Here is a 10,270-nt window from a genome sequence, read left to right as displayed (position 1 = left end):
AATTAAAACTGAGAGGACTTTTCCTATTTGTGAAACTCACAACCTGACTTTTAGCCCCATTTATCAACATACCATTGCCTGCTGTCCATCTCACAACATTTTCGAGGTCACGTTGCAGTTGCTCACAATCTTGTAACTTATTTATCACTCTATAGAGAATAACATCATCCGCAAAAAGCCTTACCTCCGATTCCACTCCTTTACTCATATCATGTATATATATAAGAAAACATAAAGGTCCGATAACACTGCCCTGAGGAACTCCCCTCTCAACTGTTACAGGGTCAGACAAAGCTTCACCTACTCTAACTCTCTGAGATCTATTTTCTAGAAATATAGCAACCCATTCAGTCACTCTTTTGTCTAGTCCAATTGCACTCATTTTTGCCAGTAGTCTCCCATGATCCACCCTATCAAATGCTTTAGACATGTCAATCGCGATACAGTCCATTTGACCTCCAGAATCCAAGATATCTGCTATATCTTGCTGGAATCCTACAAGTTGAGCTTCAGTGGAATAACCTTTCCTAAAAGCGAATTGCCTTCTATCGAACCAGTTATTAATTTCACAAACATGTCTAATATAATCAGAAAGAATGCCTTCCCAAAGCTTACATACAATGCATGTCAAACTTACTGGCCTGTAATTTTCAGCTTTATGTCTATCACCCTTTCCTTTATACACAGGGGCTACTATAGCAACTCTCCATTCATCTGGTATAGCTCCTCCGACCAAACAATAATCAAATAAGTACTTCAGATATGGTACTATATCCCAACCCACTGTCTTTAGTATATCCCCAGAAATCTGATCAATTCCAGCCGCTTTTCTAGTTTGCAACTTTTGTATCTTATTGTAAATGTCATTGTTATCCGACTGCCCGAAATGCAGATCAGTATGATTGATTTTCATTGATTTGATTGATTGACCGACATCTATGCCTCTATCTAGTTAACGTGGGCGTGCCAGATTAATTTTCTGTCAAGGTATTTAGTAGACTGCACTGTCGGTATCGGGAAGCCTTGGAATCGGATTGGTGATTGATCTGTGCGCCGAGCTCCGGAGAAAATCACCGCACGGCATTTATCTAACGATACTTCGAAATTATGAGCCATAAGCCAATTACCAAATTCCTTAAGTGTTAGACTGAATGACGAATAAATTTCGTCAAGTGATGGGCGGCTGAAATAGATGACCAGATCGTCTGCAAATTGGATCATACGGGCCCTGCGCGTAATAATTCTTTCTAGGGACATGCAATAAATTGTGAATAAAATAGGACTGAGAATGTCCCCCTGAGGGAGCCCGGTAGAAGTCGTACGTGCAGGTATTTGTGGGAAACGTTTCAGTTGAAGGGATCGATGCAGCAGCATGTTCAAAAGCAGGTTAATGAAGTGGGGAGGAAATTTATAATTGAGCAATGTTTGGCAAAGTAGATTAAGATCCACATGATCATAAGCTCCACGGAGATAAAAAAATAGCCAACAACGGTTCCTTCCGACATTGTGCCAACACGATATCGGTAACCAAAATGTTTATAGCATCTGATGCAGAACGCTCTGGAAGGAAGGCGAATTGAAATTTTGGCCACAAATTATAAAAATCGAGAGACCATTTAAGGCGTTCCAGAAGGATTTTTTGAAAGAGTTTTCTCAGGCATTGTCCCAGGTAAATTCCCCTGTAACTATCAGGTAGCACAGGGTTCAACAAAGGGACGAGGTAAAATGTGTTCCAGGTGTCAGGGGTTTGAGCCGACTCGAGGCAATTATTGAAAATCGTTAGTAAATGTGGACGAGCAGACAGGGGAATTTGTTATAATATGGAGTACGAAATCTCATCCCGTATTGGTGTCGAATTATGGGATGTTTGGATTACCAGATTTAATTCTTAAATATCACTGGGGCTCGTAAGCGACGCAAATTGATTAGAGCTACCGGGAACAGTGAAACTATATTGTGGGGTCACAAAGTCCGGCGTGAGTTGATAGAAAAATTGTTCCAAGGCCTCCATATTGTAGTGAATATTAGATGGAGTATTAAAGAGACGGTTTGATAGGCCTGCAATTGCTCGCCATATTTTTTTGTACGGCGACTGGCGATTGATCGAGGCAATGAAGGTTTTCCGAGCAGGGCGGCGTTTTGCGTTGAATAGCTTTTGGGATTGCGCTACCAGTACTTTATAATGTAAGTAAAATTGTAATGCGCCCAAGCGTCTAAAGGAACGCAGAGCCGTTTTCCTACGCGAAAGTAAATCTGCACATTGTGAGAAACCAGTAATATGTGTTCTTTGTGTTGTTTACTTCCTTGAACTTGGTTATGTACCCTTTGGAAATGGAGAACTCTGGGAGTGTGTAAAAAGAAAATGGTGTGATTGTTTGTGATCTGTAGATGCCTGGAGAATTAAATCTCGTGTGAAAGTATGTTCTGTGTTTTGAACTATGTTTACATGTATAGATGACGTCCTGTAATTTTTTAATGTTGGTGCAAGGATCTGTGACACGGTTAGTGCGCTAGTGTCTAACCCAACATTTAATTTGGTGACCCCGACGTCATAAATATAACTGTACGTGCCACAATGGAGAATTTGTGTAAGAAACGGAAACCTGTGAGGATATCATTCACGAAAACCTCCCGACTTTTACTAGATGAGCTAAATAAAGACGCGATAAATGACGAAGATGTTAGGTTAATGTCCGTAAAATTGGAACGGTTATTTCAAGAACTTTCGATGTTAGATGAGCAAATACTGGACTTGGTTTTGCAGGAAGAATGGAGTGATAAGAAATATGAAGATGAGTATGCCAATATTGAAGAATATAGAGATAAAATGGACGCTGTGAGATTCAAAATAAAGCACACACTCAGAACTTAGGTGTAACCCAAGAAAATGATGGGTTTGGGATGGCATGTTCTGTTGAGTCACATAAAAAGAAGATGAAATTACCAAAAATAGAGTTGGTTAAATTTAGCGGTGACATAAAGGACTGGCTTTCCTTTTGGAGTCAGTTTCGCAGAATTCATGAAGATGAAGACATAGCAGCAGAAGACAAATTCCAGTACCTGATCCAGGCGACAGTTCCAGGAACAAGAGCACGAGAGATCATCGACAGCTATCCACCGACTGCAGAAAACTATCAGAATGCAGTGGACGGACTGACTGAAAGATTTGGTAAGAAGGAGTTGCTGACAGAGTTCTACATCAGAGAGCTCCTAGGTTTGGTCATAAAAAATGCCACCAGTGTGAAAGGTAAGGAACATACTTTACAACTGTACGATAAACTTGAGTGTTACTTAAGAGCGCTGGAATCCATTGAAGTGACTTTTGACAAGCATGCGGCAATTTTGTTTCCACTTGTTGAATCAAGCATTCCAGAGGAGCTTTTGAGAATCTGGATGAGGAGTAGTTCAAATGTGACTCAGGCAAGTGATTACAGTGAAAAATTGAAGATGATGCTAGAATTTCTAAAGGCTGAGGTGGAAGGAGAGGAGAGAATAATGTTACCGTCAGCCGGGGTGACTACGGTCCCAGGGGTGACTATGTTCAAAACTGAGGAAAAATGTTATTGAGGCTTATTTATATATTATATATTTTTAAAATCTCAGTTTTCAAATTTCCCTCCAATCTAGGCACATTTTTCTTTCCAGAAAGGGAAAGCTTGTGATTCTAACCTGAAATGCGTTTTTCTGACTATCATTTGTTTCAACACTTATTTTTTTGACAAAAACAACAGTTGGCTAAACTGTTCATTGTTGCTCTTAAGTCATCATTTCTAAATGTCATCTGGAGGTGTTGTTTACCTTTGTTTATTCTTTGTGAAGGTATGTATGTAATTTTATCTTTATAAGAAATTGTTTTGTACCTTAAAAGTGCAAATTTATAAACAATAATACAATTGTCTTGTTTTTTTGGGGTTACTATGGTCATGAGTATCAACTCATTGCAATTGTCTGATGGGTTATATTACATTACTATTGTTAAATATTGTATACAATTAATATAATTATATTTTATTATTCACTTGTTTGTTTCATACTTCATGTTTGTGTCGTTTTTATTTCAGTGTTAGTGGCAAAATGGTGACGTCTGTCCTAGAAACTGACAGTAATTCTTCAGTTGTTAGTGATATTGCTGAGTCAGTTTTAAATTTCTTGGAAGAAATGTGCTATTCAAAGTTAAGAAATGGCCCCACAAGAAAGAAGAGATGTTTTGTTGAGCTAGGAAAAAGTGACTCTTTGGAGGATATTGAACCTTGTACACCTCTTCAAGATCAGTTTCAAGCAGGAACATGTGGTGAAACATCAGTGCTACCAGTCTTCAGAAAGAAGCAGAAAAGGCATACGAGGGAAGATTCATCAGACTCTGAAAATGATGTTGAAATTCATTTAAATGGAAGTAATGAAGAGACTTGGGAAGAGATGAAAGTAGGCATGATGGCTGAAGAAGAATATAATGATGAATGCTGTAAGAAACCAACAGCAGGAAACTATGTTCTGGTTGAGTTTAGTACCAAAAAAACAAAACTCCATGACATAGTAAAGTGATAGATGATTATGGTACTTGTCAAGAAGATGAAGTGAAAGTTACATTTCTTAGATGTCATAAATATTTTGTATGACCAAAGGAAGCATACATTTCTGTTATCAAAGTGAATGAAATTCTTAAAATACTACTGCCTCCAGTTGAGCAAAGGTGGGGGTAAGCTAAGCTTCTATATAAAGTTTACTGGCTTCAGCTTGAAATGAGACAATTATAAATGAAAAAGACAATTTAAATACATTTTGAAAATGTTTCTTTAATGTTTGTCATAATTGTAATTTTTTAGCTTTAGACTATAGTTAAATATAAGATTTCTTACATTATTATGCTTGTAAAAACATGTTCTGTTTGACCATAGTCACCCCCTACTAATTCCTGCATATTTAGTAACAATTCTTGAGTGATTTTAATATATGATCATAGTGTCCCCACCCCATGGGGTTACTATGGTCACTACATTTTCAGATGTGAGACAATTACCGGATTTTCGAAAAATTTATTTTAGTAAGGAGATGATACCCAACACTTTACTAAATCATATTTCATTTTTACATGGATATCTCATAAAATATGCAAGATATTCACAAAAAACTGAAAAAGTGGCCATAGTAACCCCAGTTGACGGTAGCTAAAACTGGGTTTAAATTGACTCATAGATCAGGTAAAACCTCCAATGAAATAAAAGATTCAGAGGATGAAAGTGTACCTACTGCATATAATCTGTTGACTGGTGAAAAACAGAATACACGATCAAATGTTTGTGTATTTTGTGAGAAGTTTCATGAGAGTAAGGAGTGTTTTAAAGCCCAAAGGATGTCTCTTAGGGAAAAGACAGACATGTTAAAATCTAAACGGGCTTGTTTCACATGTTTAAAACCCGGACACAGTTCTGTAAGGTGTAAATCCGCACTAAAATGTTTGATCTATGGGAAAAAAACATTATCCGATAATGTGTTTTGATCTGCCTAGAAATAACGAAAAACCAATATTGTCAGAAGAAAATAGGAGGGAAAACACGAGTGTCGTTGGTGCAAACCACTGTTGTTCTCCAGACGTCCTGTTGCAGACTCTAATGGTAGTTATCACAGCTAAGGGTGGTCAACGTGTGGTAAGGGCGATAATAGATACTGGATCCCAGCGTTCCTATATTCTAAAGAAGACTGCTCTGGAAATGGCTTGTTCTTGTGTTCGATCTGAGAATCTCATACAAGTTCTGTTTGGGGGAATCTCGTCGCAAAGACAAGTACACAAGAGATATCGAGTATCACTTCAGAGCATGACAGGAAATTATTCATGTGAGCTTGAAGCCTTAGATCAAGTTTCTGTATGCGGTTCAATTCCTCGCATTAATCAAAGTGCTTGCCTGCAAGAATTAAAAGAGAAGGGCATTGTAGTCTCTGACACTGGAGCTGGTCATCCTACTATTGAAATTTTAATTGGAGCTGATTATGCAGGAAGCTTATTCACGGGAAATATGGTAGGACTACAGTGTGGCTTAGTGGCACAAGAAACTCGTCTTGGCTGGGTGATAATGGGATCAACACAAATTACAGGGCATGGTAACACGGCTAACCTGGTAACATCCTTACTAACACATAGTGAAGATCTGGCAAGACTCTGGAGGTTAGATGTGCTCGGGATTACAGATCCAGCAGACAGGAAAAGCAGAGAGGAGGTGGAGTTAGCAGTTCTGAATCATTTCAAGAGAACAGTCGCTGTTAACAAAGATGGTAGATATGAAGTCTGTCTACCCTGGTGTGAAAGAAGAGAGGATCTTGAAAATAACAGAATGCTGGCAGAGAAAAGACTTGCATCGATGACTTCAAAACTTGTCTCCGAGAAAAGATACGAAAAATATCATTCTGTACTACAAGACTGGCTACAAGGAAATATAATTGAAGAAGTCGATGATGACATTGGAAACAAGCAGGGATACTTTATGCCTCATCGTGTAGTTTTCAAGTGTGATTCAACTACGACGTGCCGACCCGTGTTTGATGCCTCCAGTAAACAAGGAGGAAAACTGTCCCTAAATGACTGTTTGGAGAAAGGCCCCAACTTGCTGGAACTTCTACCATCCATCTTGCTGCGATTTCGAGAAAGGGAAATAGGAGTAGTGTCAGATATAAAGAAGGCTTTTCTGCAAATCTCTGTGAACGAAGTGGACCGTAATTATCTGAAATTCCTTTGGTGGGATGATTATGCGACCAGGAAGATTAAGATTATTCGCCACTGTCGCGTTGTACTTGGTGTAAATTGCAGCCCGTTCATTCTAGGAGCTGTTATAAAGCATCATCTTGATAAATGCCCTGCTGGGTACCGTGAAACTGCAGAAAAACTCAAGCAGTCATTTTATGTGGACAACTGTGTTGCTTCAGTCAGTTCGGAAGAAGAATTAAACTGTTTCATACAGGAGGCTTCTCTTTTGATGGCCACGGCAAAGTTTGAGTTAAGAGGTTGGGCGAGTACTGCACTAAATGAAAGCGATGCGATTCAAGAAACCATACCGGTACTGGGATTACTATGGAACAGAACAACTGATAGCCTGTCTTGTGTAGGGAAAATACAAAATATAGAGCCACCTGTAACAAGAAGAAAGATTTTGTCTGTCTGTCAGGCAGTATTTGATCCTGTAGGGTATACATGTCCTGTCACTGTTGCACCGAAAAAACTATTGCAGGAAAGTTGGAAAGAGAAGACAAGCTGGGATGCTGTGGTCTCGGAAGATCTGCAAAGAAACTTCGAGAGGTGGTTAGAAGAATTGCATTGTTTGGCTGATGTTGAAATTCCTAGACGATTTACTTCAAGCAGCGATCGAACATCATACACTTTATGTGTCTTCTGTGATGCTAGTGCTTCAGCCTATGCTGCTGTTGTATTTTGAAGAAGTGAAAGTAACTGTGGGATGACAGTGCAGTTGTTACTAGCAAAGTCACGAGTTGCACCGGTGAAGAAAGTAACTATGCCTAGACTAGAATTGTTATCTTGCTGCGTTGGTGTCCAACTGCTAGTCACTGTCAAGAATAGTTTAGGTCTCATGGAGACTCCTCAATATTGTTGGACTGATTAGACTATTGTATTGAGTTGGATTAGGAGGGATGGAAGATGGGGAACCTTCGTAGAGAACAGAATAAAGGAGATACTTAAGTTCACACGAAGGGATGAGTGGAACCACGTTCCTGGGAAACAAAATCCTGCTGACTTGCCGTCGCGAGGATGTTCGGCTAAAGAACTCTTAAAATCTGCCTGGTGGGAGGGACAAGCATGGCTAAGGCTACCAGAGGAGGAATGGCCTAGTATTATGGCTGTGGACATAGAGTCCTCTTGTCAGCAAGAGGAGAAAGGGGTAGTGATGACAGTTGGTAGTACTACCTCATGGTTTCTGGAGTACTTTTCGAAGTATACCAAGATAGTGAGGATGGTGGCATGGATATTCAGATTTGTGAAGAATAGTGCAAAACAAAGAAATGAAAGGTATAAAGGGAAGTTGACAGTGCAAGAGATAGAAAGGGCTGAAAAGTAGCTTATACAACTGGTACAAGAGGAATCGTTCACCAAAGAAAGGGTTTCTAGTTTGAAATCTCTATGTGTCTTCAAGGATGCAGAAGGAATCCTGCGGGTGAAGACGAAAATTGTGGAAAGGAAGGACGATGATAACTTCAAATGTCCCGTTGTCTTGGCAAACAAGCATAAACTAGTTCAGCTTTTGATTCAGGAGGAACATGAAAGACTGCTTCATAGTGGAACTCATATACTACTAGCTCACTTGCGCAAGAGATACTGGATACTGAAAGGTCGAAGAACTGTTACAAATGTGTTACAAATGTGATTGCATCGTGCAAGAAATGCAGACGACATGAAAGCCAGAGGTATGGTTCCAGAGGTGCAGTGCCCTCTTCCAGAAGATAGAGTGAAGGACGCATCGGTGTTTGAAGTTGTGGGAACAGACCTTGCAGGTCCATGAATCGTCAAGGGAGGACAGAAGTCGTGGATTGTACTATTCACTTGTGCCGTGTATAGGGCAGTTCATCTAGAACTAATAACCACTCTGTCAACAAATGTGTTTATTATGAGTCTTCGAGGGTTCATTGCGTGAAGAGGAAGGCCTAAGATTATTTACAGCGACAACGGAAGCAACGTTGTTGGGAGTAATAACCTGCTCAGATCCACTGACTGGAGCAAGATAGAAGAAGATGCCTCGTTGCTACGAATCCTGTGGAAGTTCAACCATCCAACCGCAACCTGGTGGGGAGGTTGGTGGGAACGGATCATCCAAACAATCAAAAGAGCCCTTCGTCGTGTGCTGGGAAGAGCGTCTCTAAACTACGAAGAACTACTGAGTATAAAATGTGACTGCGAGGCTCTGATAAACTCTCGACCTCTCACTTACATGTCAGAAAATCCTGAAGACTTGAGTCCAGTCACGCGTAGCATGTTTCTACAAGACCTGCGTAATAGGAGTACTCCTGATTTGACTTGATAGATGAGAAGTGTGTAACAAAAAGGATAAGATATATCCAGCAACTACGTCAGGACTTGAGGAAGCGATTCAGGGATGAATATCTGGGTCAGCTTGTACACTGTCATCAGAAGTCAAGTGGTGAAACTACAAAAATCAAGGAAGGGGACATTGTGCTCGTTGGCTGCGACCAGAAAAGGCGGATCGAGTGGCCTATTGCCAAGGTGCTTGAGGTATATCCTGGAAGAGATGGTGTGGTACGAGTGGTACGGTTGAAGACTTCTTCTGGTGAACTTACCCGCCCTTTACAGAGACTCTACTTGTTGGAGGGATCATCACCTTCAGATGTTAGTCCTGTCATTGATGTTGGTGACAGAGTCCGACAACCTTCAATGTCTCCACTGAGGGAGGTACAGGTGACGAGAAGCGGAAGGAGAGTAAAATTTCCTGAGAAAATGAACCTTTGAGCATAGTTGATTGTTCTTCGTGCAACAATCAAGGGGGGAGGATGTGAGAAAACAGTAATATGTGTTCTTTGTGTTGTTTACTTCCTTGAACTTGGTTATGTACCCTTTGGAAATGGAGAACTCTGGGAGTGTGTAAAAAGAAAATGGTGTGATTGTTGGTGGTTTGTAGATGTCTGGAGAATTAAATCTCGTGTGAAAGTATGTTCTGTGTTTTGAACTACGTTTACATGTATAGATGACGTCCTGTAGTTTTTTAATGTTGGTGCAAGGATCTGTGACACGGGTAGTGCGCGAGTGTCTAACCCAACACATATTCCGCGTCCCACCAGCGTGCATAAGTAATTGATTTGGGCCGGAAATGAGGTTGTAGCGAGTGGTAGAGCTTTAAATATTCAGTGATGGTTTCTGTAAAGGATGTATAAGACACCTGTTGAATGTTTAATTCCGAAAATTTGTGAGTTAGAAACTGTTGAAAATGGGAAGTACTGAACGGGCGCATTCGTCTGCTCGATTTGAACGGGGGAAGTGCTGCAGTCAGGCTATCAGCCAAGCCAATAAGAATAGGAAAATGGTCACTGGAATGTGTGTCCTTTATGACCTCCCAGTCCATGCGGTGCGCCAAAGTGCTCGAACACTGAGTTAAATCAACCGCACTCTTATTGGTTAGAAGGGCGGTAACCCTAGTAGGGGTGCCGTCATTCAAAATACGTAAACGGAGTAAGGACGCTATTTTAGCTATTTGATTGCCTTTGGGGCACGAAACTTCGCATCCCCAACTTTGATGGTGCCCGTTGAAGTCGCCCCCTA

The sequence above is a fragment of the Anabrus simplex genome, chromosome 1, assembly GCF_040414725.1.
Source record: "Anabrus simplex isolate iqAnaSimp1 chromosome 1, ASM4041472v1, whole genome shotgun sequence".
In the NCBI taxonomy this organism is placed as follows: Eukaryota; Metazoa; Arthropoda; class Insecta; order Orthoptera; family Tettigoniidae; genus Anabrus; species Anabrus simplex.
This window is presented reverse-complemented; position numbering follows the sequence as displayed.